The sequence below is a fragment of the Toxorhynchites rutilus genome, chromosome 3 (assembly GCF_029784135.1).
Source record: "Toxorhynchites rutilus septentrionalis strain SRP chromosome 3, ASM2978413v1, whole genome shotgun sequence".
Classification (NCBI taxonomy): Eukaryota; Metazoa; Arthropoda; class Insecta; order Diptera; family Culicidae; genus Toxorhynchites; species Toxorhynchites rutilus.
The window spans coordinates 312180793-312197757 of NC_073746.1; the positions used below are offsets into that span (position 1 = coordinate 312180793).

The following is a 16965-nucleotide window of genomic DNA, read 5'->3' on the forward strand; positions in this document are numbered from 1 at the left end:
TACCTAACTTTTCGTCTAGATCTTCCCATGGTTTTCAAACGCCTCAAACGCATACAGCTTCACGAATCTCGAGTCTAGATGAACTCAAATCATTCGGCTATTCGGCGATCGCATGAACTCAAATCATTCGGCTATGATCCAGCTGTCCAGCTAGCAGCACCATTTGTATCCGGATGGCGACGCACCATATTTCAACATCGTTTTTAATGGGACCGCAGGATAAAAACGAGTTCCAACTTGCGCCCTGCGCCGCTACCGCGTCATCCGACGCATTATATTTATAGCAACCACGTTAATTTACATTTTAATGTTATTTATTTATATTTCGCTTTGCTAAACACCTGAGGTGACCCGAATGGTGAGCGCAAAAAAAAGCTTCCTTCGTCCTGGCAGCGCGAAATAAAGCTACGAAACGGAATAAAATTGCATTTCAAATGACCATAAAATTCTCTAATCTTGTTCCAACCTTGTTTGGGTGGAACTTTTCTTCTTCCATCGCATCGCATTCGTGTCGCATTTTTTTCCCGTGCTGTGGGCCACCACCGCAACCACCCACATTTTTGTTTGTTATGCCATAACGTTCTTCAGTAGTAACAGAGTTTTTTTTTGCTGTGCCCACCCAGCGGCCAGTTTATTGCTGGAAGTCAGAGTGTTGCACTTCTTCACAAGGAGCGATATGAAAATGGGAAGGTAATTTGGAGTCGAGTCTCTTGTGGATGAAGGATTTCTACTTGGATGTTGACGATTGAAGCGGGACCCGAAGCGTTGTTGAGAAGTTTATTAACGCGAGCTGTGGTAACGTTGATAGGACTGTAATCTACTAGATGCAATACGGTTTTGCTAATAAGCTTGTCAGGTGAAGGATACGATTTTGAACCACCATAACCACGCTTTTGCTTTTTTTACGATTTCTGAATTTTAATATTCTGGGTGAATCTGTGGATCCTATAAACATGCTTCAATATCTTCACCGATGCCGGGACTCCCCGTGGCGAAAAGCTCGGAAGGATTTGTTGTTACACTAAATTGAATTTGCATGGTATGATGTCTGTTTCAATAAAGAGGGTATATTTCAACATCCGAAACGGAACAGCAACACAACAGCAGCGTTACAACCCACACACACACAAAGAATAGAAAAGCTGTATGAGCAGCTTGGAAACAACATGAGATGCTCTCATATCGTGCGAGATGTTTTCCTTCCTGCTGCACAATATAGAGGAGATGTGTGTAAAACGCGCCTGCCGGGCAATTTGATCCGCCTGATTTTCTCGTAAACCAGCAAGAATAGAAATGCAATGGTTATAGGCAATCGTGCTAGTCAATGATTGAATCCTACCATGCAAGTTTCACATTTGTAACATGCTTTAAAAAAATAAGAAAAATAATTTTCTTTGGAAGCAATTTTCGATGTAATTTTCTACATCATTTCTATAAGGTTTTTGTTGGTTGCAACCGATTCAGAGGCGATAACTGTGAGTCATATTTATTGAGTCGAATTCCCAGTGGGTATCTCAGATGAAGAAAACGGTAAGAAAGGATTCATTTCCTTCTCAATTTGATATTTTTCGCATCAGCTTATCATCGGGCAGAACGGCATACCCTCGATCGGAGCAATTTGCTCGCTGTCGGTCGGATAACATTCTCACGAGAAAAATAGCTTGTATGTGAGGGATGCCAGATGTTTTATTCAATGACACGAATAAATTGTTTCAAATGTAATCATAATGAACGAAAATGAGCAAACCATCACGATTTTTCTAAATCATGTTCGATAAATCACACAAACTATTGTTGTCACATACTTTGAAATGACCTCAGTGTGTTTCCACAAGATTAAATGTCTTAAAAACCGAAAACATGTATTCACGTCTGGCATCTATACTATGCGCTCAGAGAATGTAGGAAAAAAAGGGCACGGACTGGAGAATTAATGCACGAATACTGGGAGAACACGCTCACCGGAGAAACGGGTTCTTCTCTTCGCTGATGGGTATTAAGTGAATAGATTGATGGAAACTCTCATTCATACAAGCTGTTTATCTGAGATTTATAGTCTCTGAGAGAAATAGCTTATGAGGATATTATACTGTTGGGCCATATAACACCGTATGATTGGAAAACATAAAATTTGGACGCCTTACAAAATAAAATTCGTAGCACTTTTGTTATTCAGTATCTAAAACACAAAACGATTACAGATGGCGGAGGGTTAACAATCTACGTACTGACGTAGTTGTTAACTTAATTTTTAAGAGCACGGTCAAGATAAATCCATTCTCGCTTAGGGGGTGCCTATTACACACTTGTCCTATACAATGAACAGGAACGCTCATTTTCTGCTGGTCTCGGCGCCCATCCCCGCCAGCTCATTGAGCACATTATCGAATTGTTGTAAACATGTGTTGGTTCACTTACCCCTCCAACTTATGAGATAGTTCCGATGGCTGAATTTGTAGGCTATTTTACTATGAATAGTCACCGTAGGAATCTATATCTCATTTATCGTTTTATTTATCGTTTATGTTTAGTTCTTCCAGCTCCATTTATGTGAAATGACTCGTTGTGCATTCATTTACTGGGTTATCACGAAAAAAACAATATAGCTTATTATGAACAAACTAATCTAATAAAACTACCAACTGCTTCAGTTCGAAAAAGTGTACAATGTGAATGACTAAAAAGTAAAAAAGAACCAGACATTGGTAAAACAGAATATTAATTTATTCAAATTTCTTCACGTGTTCGCTTTTTGCGCCCGACAGCGCGAGAGAGGAGTATGTATCGAAAAATCAGAATTACGAATTTACGATCGTTCAAAACGAGTCGATGCACTTGTTTTACGATTTCTGGATTTGTAACCTCTTTTGGCCTTCCAGAGCGAGGTGCATCTGCGGTGCTTCTACGGCCCATTTCAAATTCACCAAACCACCGATTGTTCTCGGAGGTGCAGAAGTGGAATAACATTTCATCAACCACTGAATTGATTGTTCAGGAGTTTGTTTTCCCATCAAAAAACAATGTTTGATCAAAACACGATATTCCTCTTTTTCCATTTTCTTTACGAATGCTCAGGTAGTGGCACTTAAACAACTGTAGTTTGTGAACAAATGAACACATGAACCTCTCGAAATGAATATTGTTCATATTTAGTGGCGTTTTAGTTTTTCTTATTCAGACTTCTTCTTCTTCTTCAATGGCACTAACGTTCCTAGAGGAACTTCGCCGTCTCAACGTAGTATTACTTGCGTCATTTTTATTAGTACCAGACCAGAACGGGAATCGAACCCGAACACCCGGCATGTTAGTTATGACGCTAACCACTCGGCCACGGGTGCACAATTCAGACTACATGGGCTGTTTTTCGGTTGTTGTTTTTCGATGGATTATAACTACCTGTAAACTGATGTGAAACTCGTAATCAAAGTGTGGGTGGCTTAATTCGTTCCGGTTCCACAAGATGGATCAACATGCTATAAATAGTAGACGACGACGTCTGATTTTTACTGAATCGGGAAGTATCGACATCTGTCAACCAAATATTGTTTACAAGTTTCTGAATGTTACACAACACGTTCAATTTTTACTACGTTGAAACTTTCGAATTGCGTTGCCTAAGCACCATTTGCGGGAAGTTTTGATTTTCCGTTACCATCGGAAGAAAAGTGCCGCTGAAGCGCATCGAATGCTTGTGGAAGTGATTCTGCACCACCGGAAAGATTTTGTGAGGAATGGTTTGGATGATTTAAAAGTGGTGATTTTAGTATAAAAAAACAAAAAGTGTCCGGGCCAACCAAAAAAGTTTGAACGCAGAGAATTAGAGACATAACTCGATCAAGATTCGTGTCAAACGCAAACAGAGCTTGCAGAATCGTTGGGAGCAACTCGACCAGCTATTTATGAACGACTCAAAGCCGCAGGACACATCAAGAGCAAAGAAATTATGTTACACATGAAATGAAAGCGAGAGATGCATTCACTACGACAATTCAAAATGCAAAAGTTCATATGGAAAGCCCGGCCAGCCGGGTACTCGCCTCATAATCCGAATGTTGCCTTTTCCGACTAACATCTGTTTCGATCGATGCAGAACGCTTCGAATGAAATAAGCTTTACTTCAGAACAGGGTATCAAAAATTGGCTTGGTTAATTTTTGGCTTCAAAAAATGATTTCGGGACGGAAGCAAAAAGCAAAAAAGATGGAAAAAAGTAGTGGCTAGCGATGGCCAATGCTTTTAATAATGAATTAATTCATTTTATTATTCTAATGAATGTGTTTTTCATGCAGAACAACGCAACGAATTAAGTTGCACACCCCATATTGTCAATATAAATCTTCTATATAAACAAAAATAGAAGGTCAATAGTGTGGCTAAGCGCGAAACCCGAGGAAAGAGTCGTTGTGGACACTTTAATATCCCAGCTTAGGTTAACATCCACGTGAAATGTGCCGATAAACGTTGATCGAATGGTACCATAGGCTCTGCCTTTTTCGTTGATATGCCCGATTCAACGTTGGTTTTGGCTGTTTTATCAGCTCAGCTCAGCCGTTTTGCCTTTCGAATATCAACACGAGGCATCTACAAAAAGTAAGAACTCATCTTTCCTGTCTGTGAAACACAAACCAGGTGTCGGTTTTACCCTGACTGAAGGTGTCGGTGTTACCCCGAATGGGCTCGAAATTACAAAACAATGTTTTCGAGCAATGATAAGCAACAACACCACCTACCGCCTCACAAACTACACTGAACAATGACTCATAGAAGTATTGAATTATCCAAAATTTTCCGACTTAAACACTTAAATTTCACGACCGAAATTTTGCATTGTTTGGTTCTTTGTTTTTAAGAGGCTTTAAACTTTGCAGTTCATTCACCTCTAATTATTTTGAATAGACTGTCTCCTGTTTGCTAACCGGTTCTGTTTCGACAGTAAAGCGACTTCCGCAGCTGTGAGGTGACTCGAACGGGAAGAAGTGACAAGTGTGTACAGGAGACATTGAATTATTTTCAAAAAATTGTTTTTAACTAAAAAAATTGTAAGGGGTTGTATCTTGCACACGACCGCATATTTTCGACGTAGAACTACGCAATTATATTATGCAATCCACTTGTTTACCACTTCGGATATTATTTTAGAATGCATCGAAATTTCTGTAATAGACTATGTTCTTTGTTTCAAATAAATTTGATGAACGTCCTTTTACGTTTGATGTGATGCCTAGGACTACCAAAATATGTGAACGGATGAATTATCCAACAGTCATTGTATTTTACATTTACCTCTGAAATTATTGCAAATCTCATTTTTACGCGAAAGTTCATTCACCTCTAGTATCTGGAATGACGATTTTCCCAGGCTTCTCAGTTTAAAAGTACGTTTTAGGGAAATATATTCAGGTCTGCACAACGACAAGCGAGTATAAAAGAACTCAACACCAAAAAAATACCCCCGACTTGCATGCAAATGCAAAGCGGATTCTCCCAGGCACATTAATTTTGAAGTCCGTGTAAGGGAAACACAGCTCGGTGGGAACAAAAATACCCTTGACTTATATGTATATTTGCAAAGCAAACGCTGTCAGTTCGTTCATTCCAGTGGGTGATATAAGAATACAACCAACAGAACTCCAGATCATAGATTTGGACATAGTCACAAAACATATGACTTGCTCTCCTTAATCAATCCTACATTTCAACACACGTCGGCGGAGGTAAGCCCTATCCAACCTAAGAAGGCAACCAAGAGCACTCCTCTATGATAAATTAGACCGATGATAGATCTATTGACACATCCCGCATACTAGTCTCTCTTATTCATCGTATATTTCAAGAAATAGTTGAAAAATGACTTATAAAAATCGGGCCGGTAATGAATTTCACGAAATATTCACGTAGTACTGTCTCTAATAGTTCGTATATTTCATCAATTCCGGTTCAGATCTTTAGAAAAAAAACCTGTGAACCTGTGAACCCGACGTATAAAATGCTTTCCACTCAAGGAACTCATTTGTCTCACTATGTTTCCTACGTTATCTTATCTAATTTATATGTTCACTAAGGAAAAATTCTAACGGAAATAGCCAAGAATATTATTCAGGGACTCAAACAGTTTATTGATAGTTAACTGTGTCTCCTTAGAAGCCTATTATTAACAAATTCAACCTACAAGCTGACGATACAATGAGATTTTGTAAGGTCTACAGTGGAAATCGGATTCGAGCTTTGGATGCTCTGTCCGTTTTTTTTTTTTGCAAGCTGGACTACTTTTTTAATTTTCTTTTTATCTAATCGTCCAGTTAAAAAAACTGAAGGGGCATGAAATGGGATCATCACCATCATTACCTTTTGTAATATGATTACTCGAGATCACAAACATAGCTTAGCTCTCCAATAGTCAAGGCCCCTAAGACAATAAATTCTCACGAGGGCGCCGGGAAATACAATCATGAAGTGTCATATGACATCGAAGTCCCGAACTGGGTCAAGTGCCCGTTTAATATTCATGTTTACATGATTCGATGCGCACCGAGTGAAGTTGTGCGTTTGTTCTCTTTCTGCTTTGCCGTTAGCTTTCTGCTTTGCCGTTAGCATGACAATGAATGTTAAACACGTGTTGCGCTTAAACAATATGCTAGCTTATACTTCCTTTTCCTATTTACTTCTGCATTTGAAGAAGATGTTCCTTCTCTTTCTTTTTGAAGAATGCGTCTGACCACGTCTTTGGAATAAACATAGAATAGTCATTTACATAGAAACAAAAACATGAATAAAACTTAGGAGCGGGACTCTTGTCGGGTAGTCCCTTAATAGCATTACAACGACGTATTTTATTAAATGCGATATCACCACATGGCGACCGTGACAGGACACGCACTTCTTCGGATTCGAATTCCGAAGAACTTATATGTGTGAGCTAAGTGAGTTGAGTTGCCCTACTCCACATGTATTTGATATATTTGTATGGATGTTTCTGCTGTTCAAAGCAGTACGCATGTGAAGTTTTCAGTTTGAAAAAGACCAGGTGAGCAAACTTTCTGCCTAGTATTTTCATTCTTTTTGTTTTGTTTGATTTGTTGATTAAATCCGTTGGCATCAAGGGCAAAAATTAAATTACACAATACCCAACAAACGACTAATTTTCCCCTACAAACTTATTTCGATTTCTCTGATTTAGTAGCACCCATACCGGCGGCAAATGTCGATTCCAGTGAACCCTCATGCGACAGTAAACCGCATGCAGCTCTGGAAACACAATGGAAAACTTCTTAGCTCTATGCATCAACAACATAAAACAACAATGAAGCTCAAAAAAGCACAGTGCAAATTCCCCGGCAGCAGGTGCGCGTCGCCGGTGGCATGAAAGTGCGGTGCACGAAAAACGCCAACGACAATAATGACACGACAATGGCAGTAGCAAAAATAAAGGAACCATTTAAGCAACGTTTCCTTGTGTCCCCCGGTGGCGTATTGCATCCATCATGCTGCACTGTATTTCTACGATGGTAATTCAAGCATTGTAGGAGTTGAAAAAGCTTGCTACAACACAGCAGATTGGAGCAAGCAAGGGAGCAGAGAAAACATACAACCATGATAGAAATGACAAAGAAATTTACATAAATTTCTTGATCACTGTGGTGAGTGCGAAGCTGAGGAAAAGGAATTATTGCTATACTGACCGAAGTTACTTTTTTCCCAATCCGAAGTACCGATTTCGAAAGGGTAATATTTGGCCTCTGGGCGATACGCGCTGCATTTCAAGTATTGATTTATGAGTCAACTAGACCACCCCACGTTTAGGAACGAATCAACGATGGGTCTGACTCACGCGTTTTTAATAGCATTTTCCGTTTACTTCTGAAGATATTTGAGTCGAGCGAATATTTCATTCAAAAGATGTTAATCACGGTAGGTATATAAAGCACTTTCAAATCGGTGATGAAACATAACACAAACATTTATGTTCACCTGATTCAGACGTGGGTTTATATTCCCACAAACTTTGGTCCGAAATACCCCGTATGCAAATATCTCAATTCGCCAATCGCATTAAAGATAATCCGGAACTCTCCCCCAATATTCCACCCATGAGAGGATGACTTTCGTCCTGATACGACCCCAAATTTATCGTCCAATAAAATGCGTCCTTTTATTGCTCCGCTTAGTCAACCCCAAACGAAAACCCCAGCGATGAAGAGGTATAAGGAGAAAGAGCAGAGCAGCCTGTCTTTGCTTGCAGATCACCAATTCACCCCTCCCATCAGCTATGTCCTCCGGCGTAGATTCATCTGGATGTAGATGGAAAAGCCACTGTACTAATTACCTAAATCATTTTTCATCCTCCAAGGCAGGTGTTTCGAGCAGCAGTCGGGTTCAGCTGGGCCGATTCGGAAGTTGCCTTCGGGGTCAGCTTCCGCCGATGATGATTCGATATCCGATTTTCACGACCCACACGCACCGCCTTTATTTAAAATCAGCACAACGGCATCCGGCCCGGAAGCAATGTGGAAGTGTCGATTCTGGAATTGGTTGAAGAAATAGGAAGGGTCAAAATTAATGACAGAATTATTTCATCGCATACAATGAATAGCTTGCAGCTATCAGGTGATATTTGGTACAATCTTTTTTGAGAAACTGATTCGATTCTCGTCGTGAACTGAATTTTTATCGTTTTTAATGGATCAAATACAGTTTCAATCTCAGTCTCAGTCTCAAAATCATTAAATGAAAAAAAAATGTGATAGAATATTACGTACTTTCGAAAGAATCAACTATTAAAAAAAGGTTTAGGTTTTTTATGTTGCATCAAAATAGGTTTGTATGAGGTTCGTAATGTTATCTTTGTGCAATTCGCATTCGCGGAAAATCGGCGCTTTATGGTTGAATTACATGCTCCAACTGCTTAACGTTGTCTCTCGAACTGAAAGCACAACACAAGAGGTCGATTTCAAATCGGCTTCCTAGTCCGGGAACCAAATCTGTTTCTCAAAACAATTTATAAACACGGGCCAAGCAAATCTATACAGCTTTTCTTGGATGATTTCACTCAATCAAACAAACAACTCATGTAGACAAATGAGAAACCTGGCACCTAACCTAAACTAGATTCAAAAACCTTTCGCAGCATTCTTCGCGCAAAGTCTGGATAAACTGGGATATCTGACAACGCCAGGTTAGGCGTTTAGTGAACGACCCAATTGAAAGTTCCAACTATGTCACATCAATTTTCCTACGTAATATTTAGCAATTACAGCAAATCTTTTATCGAGTGGCAATATTCATTTTCATTCTTTAATGCCAAGACGTGGCTTTTATCTCTCATCTAACGACGGCGCGATATGGCGAAGATAGCTGCAGTATTGAAAAAAAACGAGAAAAAACCCCATCCAATAGGCAACCAAGTAATGGCAGGGACTTGACCTACACCACCCGCCAACCACCCTCTTAATGTCACGATTTCATCCAACGATGCATCCACCGATACTGAGAAGCCAGCCGCCGGTCGAAAGTGGATATGAAAAATGATTGGAATTGGAGTGACACGACCAGACGAAGATCGTATTCTTCTTAATGATTATCAACAGCTTCCTGTTGATTGACCCAAGCAGAGAGAAACGCTGACTATACCGACCGGCAACGGATAAGCCTCGCAAGCTATTATCGGGAGCATCAACAAGCCGTTTACGACCTGTGTGTGTAGTGCCAATCGAGCAACCGGTTCCATCGATTCTGAGAAAACGAACGAACGAACGACGCACATCTTCAAGTTCATCGTCATAACTGCCTGTCGCCACTTGAGCACATACCGCTTCCCAGATTACAACGGTTCCGTTTCCGCTTCTGTCTCGCGCACAATTGGGTTTCGATGCGGTTCCATGAAACGTGGAACGATATCGAATTTCCGCCTGCAATCATCTCGCTCGAGAGTGATTTCTGGTGCTTCTGTCAGCGGCAGACATTAATTGATTAGGTTGTCAGGGGGCGTTTTCTTTGCCTCGTGCTTAGCTCGTTTATCGCGCATAAAAAAAAAAATTATGTTGGAAATTCTGTAGCAAAGTTTAGTAGCTTATTTCTATCCGTCGAACCACGGGCACATAATTTGGCAAACCGTTCGATCTGTTGAGCGATTCAACTCCAGATTGCGGGTCGGACACACTCGACCATCTTCAATTTGGATGGAACACGTTCTCAGTATAAGAAACAACATAATTTCCGCCTTTTAACACTCCTATACTCGCGCATTGGTTTGTCAGACCGAGAAATCAATAATTCGTTCATTTCTCAGAAAATATCAACACTACGATTTTGCGATTCTCTCTAGCTTCGTTATTCGTCGTTTTTTAACACTTTCGGTCTGTCACACCGACGCGAGTATAGGAGTAACTTTTTTGGACAAGTGCCTTTTTTCATATTCTGGCGTGGCGTGGAATATTTATTGTGCATAAGATCATTACCGGACTATTCTTATTTGATTTCAGTCCCTTTTGTAACTGTATTGAACGGATCCATATATTAATTATTCGTCGTTAGATTCATACGTTCAAAAGCAAAATATAAATGTTTGACTTTCGTATAGTTATTCGCTAAATATAACGGTCATACATATACACACTTGTGAAAGAATTTCACTTGTGGAAGAATTATAAACAGTAAACTATAAACTAATCGGTAGCTTATGGTTATTTTTAACAGTTACCGTTTCGGGGATATTTTTTTATAATGGACAATATCGACAAGAAAACAAGAAAAAGAAAAGGAAAAGAAATCCTCTTATATCATCTTTTTATGCACCATCTAAAAAAAAAGGCATTAATTCTTAGTTTACTAAGAAAACAGAGACAAAGAATATTAGAAATATGCGAACTTTATATTCCAGAACCTCTACCATCTGGTAATTATCTAGAAGGTCGTCATACATTCTTCTCTTCGATAAAAGACCAGAAAAACATGCAACATCTGCATGAAATGTAAAAAATATGTTTGTTTCGAGCATGCATTTATGCTATGTGCTGATTCTCACACCAATGAAACCACAATCGATTAATACGTTTTTATTTTATTTTATAGCTCTTTATACTTCCATGAATTATATTCAGTTGCTTACTTTTAATTAATAACAGTAAAAAATTCGAATCTCGTTATTTGTGTTGGAGTATCAAAAATTACTCTATTTTGATGAGGCTGAATTAGATGACTTTTAAAACATAATAAAGACGAAGAAAAGATATTTTTTGGAGTTTTTCATTCAATCATACCCTCTTCTTCAAATTAATGCCAACAAAGCCTGAAACACATTCGTTAACCAGCTGCCGAGGCATCCAGACGTAGAGTTGTTTGCGTCTGTTGTACCGTTAGAACAATACGGTTATTGGCTTCGTGACTGGTGGAGTGCTTTTGTTTTCACCCAAGCGGGTTTGTGAATGTCGCGTGTGATACCAGTGCCACAATCAGCGGAGAACAAAGGCTGCTACAGCGGACGCTGTGACCTTTCGCTGGTGTCGGATTATCGGCATTGATTTTCTTGCATTGCCGTATTATCACTGAGGTATACCGATTCATCGCATTATTGGCCGATACACCATCTCGTCTGTATCAACGTGGTCTGCCGTTCGATTTGGTGCGACGAGGTACATATAAAATAAATATAGATATAAAATTATAAAATTAGTTAGAACATTTAATATAATAGAGAATGATGAGGGATCTCCAGAAATGGAGACCTCCGACTCTGAAACCAATTCAAAACAAGTAAATGGGAAAAAACATAAACGAGTCCCTCCTACAGAATGTAGTTCGTCTGGGGACGAATCTGCTCATCCTACAAAGCCCCCCTCGAAAAAAATTGCCTCCTCCCTCCTCACTGAACTCCCCAAAACTCCCACTTCTCCTCTCCCACCATCGATTTCACTTCCTTCTTCTGATATTTCCGAGCCAGTTCAAACCTCGTCCTCGTCTTCCTCTTCTGTTGTATCCTCTCCCCGTGTCAAGGTTTATCCAGAAGATGCACCTGGAACTGGTCCCTGAGTTGTTTTCTTCCGGCCCAAACCAAACGGAAAAGCGCTGAATGTTATTCAGATCACGAAAGATCTGACAAGATACTACTCCTCCGTGATCGAAGTTTTAAAAGTTAGACCGAACAAACTGCGTGTTATCGTGAGTGACCGGAAACATGCAAACGGTATTGTGATCGACCAGAGGTTCACCCTAGAGTATCGTGTCTACGTGCCGTCCCATGACGTAGAAATCTCGGGGGTGGTAACTGAAACGGTTCTGACGTGTAAAATGATAAAAGAAGGATTTGGAAAATTTAAAAAACTCCCTTTGGTGAGTGTTAAAATCTTGGACTGCCGCCAACTAGGGAAAGTCTCCCAAGAAGGGGGAGAGACTAAATTCACCCCGTCCGACTCGTTTCGAGTAACTTTTGCTGGTTCCGCCCTCCCTGACTACGTCATGGTGGATAAATTGAGGCTGCCTATGCGACTCTTCGTGCCAAAGCCCATGACTTGCCAAAAATGCAAGTCAGTTGACCACACTTCAGCTTATTGTGCCAACAAGGAGCGCTGTGCCACTTGCGGAGAGCAACATGTGGGTGAATCCTGCAGTGCGACTGAGCATAAGTGTCCATATTGCAGAGGAGCTCCACATGTACTCTCAGCTTGTGAAACTTACAAGAGTCGCTGGGAGAAACAGAAGCGCTCTTTAAAGGAACGCTCGAAACGCACATTTGCGGAAATTTTAAAGGGCGCTTCTCCACTGGCCCAGCAACAACAACAACCAATCTCCACACACAATGTTTTCTCTACGTTGCCAGTTGATGAAATGGAAGCGGACACAGCTAGCGGGGGCACACCGCTTATTTTCAAAGGGAATCCCCTGCGCAAAAATGTGACCACTCCCAAAATTCAAGAACAAGTCCCCCCGGTGATACCCCCTGTTAGCTTGCCTAAAAAATCGAGTGCAGCGGACAAGCAAAATCAGGTTCCTCCTGGCTTCCGTGGGAATAGTTCATCTTTGAACGACCCAGCACTCGAGGGGACATCAAAAACCCCAACTGTCCCTGTTTTTCCGTCCAGTTCAACTTCCCAATTGGGATTTATAAAGTTGACTGACCTTGTGGATCAAATCTTCACGTGTTTTAATGTTTCCGACTCCATCAGAACCATTGTTATCTCAATGCTTCCAGTATTAAAGACAATTTTGCAACAATTGATGCAAACATGGCCCCTCCTTGCAATGATTATCTCTCGTGATGTCTAATTCAAATACAGAGGTCGGAGATGTCACTGTTTTACAGTGGAATTGTCGTAGTCTTATCCCTAAATTGGATACATTCAAATTTTTAATTCATAACTCCAATTGTGATGTTTTTGCTCTGTCCGAAACTTGGCTTTCTTCGCGAGATGATCTCTCTTTCCACGATTTTAATATTATACGCTTGGACCGTGATGACAGATACGGAGGGGTGCTATTGGGGATCAATAAGTACGACTCATTTTTTCGAATTGACCTTCCACCTATTGGAGGGATCGAAGCTGTTGCTTGTCATGCAAACATCAGAGGCAAAGACCTCTGTATTGTCAGCTTGTATTGTCCTCCGAGAGCTGCGGTTAGCCGCAAGCAACTTGTTGACATGTGCTCACTCCTTCCTGAGCCACGATTGATCTTGGGAGACTTCAATTCTCACGGAACTGCCTGGGGGGAACAGTACGACGACAATCGTTCATCGTTGATATATGACCTTTGTAACAGCCTCAATATGACCGTTTTGAATACTGGGGAAACAACACGTGTACCTAAACCTCCTGCTAACCCAAGTGCTCTTGACCTCTCGCTTTGCTCGAATTCACTATCGTTAGATTGCAAGTGGAATGTAATCCAGGACCCCAACGGTAGTGATCACTTGCCAATCAAAATTTCCATCACCATTGGGTCGAATTCTTCTGAATCTATAAACATGGCATATGACCTCACAAGACACATTGACTGGAAAAAATATGCGGACGCAATTCCAGAGATGGCTTACCTCCATTGGAGGAGTATAACTTCCTTTCTCGTTTGATCTATGACAGCGCAGTTCGCGCTCAAACGAAACCCATCCCAGGTTCCACTATTCGCCGAAGGCCTCCCAATCTATGGTGGGATAGCCAGTGTTCCAAGCTAGAAAAATCGAATGCATTTAAAGCTTTTCGGAAACGTGGAACCCTAATCAAAGGGAAAAAACGTGCTTATTGGCGAAATTTCGTGGGAGGTTTGTCACGAGAAACGTCAATGAAAAAATTATGGAAAGTGGCTCGAAACATGAGAAATCGCTCTTCAACGAATGAAAGCGAAGAATATTCACATCGATGGATTTTTAATTTTGCACGGAAGGTTTGTCCTGATTCCGCTCCTGTGCAAAAAATTGTTCGAGATATACCACAAGGTAGGTGCGATCTTGATTCCGAGTTTTCGATGGTAAAATTCTCTCTTGCTCTGCTTTCATGTAACAATTCTGCTCCGGGATCGGATAGAATTAAGTTCAACTTGCTGAAAAACCTCCCTGATGTGGCGAAACATCGCTTGTTGAATTTATTCAATCGGTTTCTGGAGAATAATATTGTTCCAGATGATTGGAGACAAGTACGGGTTATAAAGGGTGTGTCACATCAAATTGCATCACAGAAAAACGCTGTAGAAATTCGCCCAGTAGACCGATCCTTTTGAAAATTTTAGACAGTAAAATAAAAACTATTAAACAACTTTTTTTTATTCATACTTCGAGCCCAAGCCCGTATGCTCGCACCTTCCTCTTTACCCCTTCCATAAGGTTCTGTACAACGTCAGGTTGTAGTTTTTTTTTTAACAGAAATCCATTTTCTCTTGAAGTCCGCCTCCGATTTGACAACTTTTGGGTTCTTCCGGAGGGCCTGCTTCATAATCGCCCAATATTTCTCTATTGGGCGAAGCTCCGGCGCGTTGGGCGGGTTCATTTCCTTTGGCACGAAGGTGACCCCGTTGGCTTCGTACCACTCCAACACGTCCTTTGAATAGTGGCACGAAGCGAGATCCGGCCAGAAGATGGTCGGGCCCTCGTGCTGCTTCAATAGTGGTAGTAAGCGCTTCTGTAGGCAGTCCTTAAGGTAAACCTGCCCGTTTACCGTGCCGGTCATCACGAAGGGGGCGCTCCGCTTTCCGCAAGAGCAGATCGCTTGCCACACCATGTACTTATTGGCAAACTTGGATAGTTCCTGCTTGCGAATCTCCTCCGGAACGCTGAATTTGTCCTCTGCGGAGAAGAATAACAGGCCCGGCAGCTGACGAAAGTCCGCTTTGACGTAGGTTTCGTCGTCCATTACCAGGCAATGCGGCTTCGTCAGCATTTCGGTGTACAACTTCCGGGCTCGCGTTTTCCCCACCATGTTTTGCCTTTCGTCACGGTTAGGAGCCTTCTGAACCTTGTATGTACGCAGGCCCTCCCCCTGCTTGGTCCGCTGGACGAATGAACTTGACAAATTCAGCTTATTGGCGACATCCCGGACCGAACTTCTCGGATCACGTCTAAACTGCTTAACTACGCGCTTGTGATCTTTTTCACTGACGGAGCATCCATTTTTGCCGTTCTTCACCTTCCGGTCGATGGTTAGGTTCTCGAAGTATCGTTTTAGTACTCTGCTGACCGTGGATTGGACGATTCCCAGCATCTTACCGATGTCCCGATGTGACAACTTCGGATTCTCGAAATGAGTGCACAGGATTAATTCACGACGCTCGTTTTCGTTCGACGACATTTTTCCAAATTTACGAAAAATTTACAGTGAAGCATGGCCAACGTGATCTATACACTCTTATCTGATTATAAAACCAAAGCTGAAAATATAATTCCTAAAAATTAAATTTCTACAGCGTTTTTTCCGTGATGCAATTTGATGTGACACACCCTTTAGCTATTCAAAAACCCGGAAAACCCGCGTCCGATTTAAATTCGTACCGCCCAATAGCAATGCTGTCTTGTATACGGAAATTTTTGGAGAAAATGATCTTGTTTCGCCTTGATCGATGGGTTGAAACGAATGACCTACTCTCAGATACACAATATGGGTTCCGCAGGGGCAAGGGGACGAATGATTGTCTTGCGTTGCTTTCTTCAGAAATTCAAATGGCTTGAAGATGACGGAGTGGTGTCTGTCGTAGAATCAAACGAATCCGACCTGCAAGGACCCTTACAAGATACTTTGAACAATTTTTCAACCTGGGCCATTGGGCTAGGGATCGAATTCTCCACGGAGAAAACAGAGATGGTGGTTTTTTCTAGGAAGCATAGACCAGCAAAACCAAAGCTTCAACTTTTGGGTAAACCGATCACTCATGCTATGTCATTCAAGTATCTTGGGGTCTGGTTCGACTCCAAATGTACTTGGGGGGCCCATATTAGGTATCTGAGTAAAAAATGCCAACAAAGAATAAACTTTCTCCGTACAATTACCGGCACCTGGTGGGGAGCCCATCCCGAAGATCTTATAATGTTGTATCGAACAACTATTCTCTCAGTGATGGAGTACGGCAGTTTCTGTTTTCAATCAGCTGCCAAAACACACCTAATTAAACTCGAGCGAATTCAGTATCTTTGTCTCCGTATCGCCTTGGGATGTATGCCCTCAACGCATACCATGAGTCTCCATACCATGAGGTTTTGGCAGGCCTACTCCCACTAAAAGATCGCTTCAATTTATTATCTCTTCGGTTCTTCATCCGGTGTAAGGTCATGAACCCATTGGTGATTGGAAATTTTGAGCAGCTGATCGAGCTAAATTTTCACTCCGGATTCATGAGTTCATATCATGAATTCATCTCCATGCAGGTTAATCCTTCTTCGTATATTCCCAACCGTGTTTGTTTCTCTGACTACATCAATTCCTCTGTGCATTTTGATCTGTCCATGAAGCAAGATATCCATGGATATTCAGATTACCAACGATCGAGGGTCGCT

The 16965-nt window shown here is 41.2% G+C and overlaps 1 protein-coding gene across 4 annotated transcripts in view; it reads right to left on the bottom strand.

The window, feature by feature from the left end:
* Positions 1-16965, bottom strand: part of LOC129775411 (probable cationic amino acid transporter) — a 162393-nt gene that overhangs the window by 88729 nt on the left and 56699 nt on the right. For all 4 annotated transcript variants that reach the window (XM_055780140.1, XM_055780139.1, XM_055780137.1 and 1 more), the window contains one exon: positions 8323-8518. The gene's annotated coding sequence lies outside the window, so the exon portion shown is untranslated. The remainder of the gene's footprint in view (positions 1-8322; positions 8519-16965) is intronic.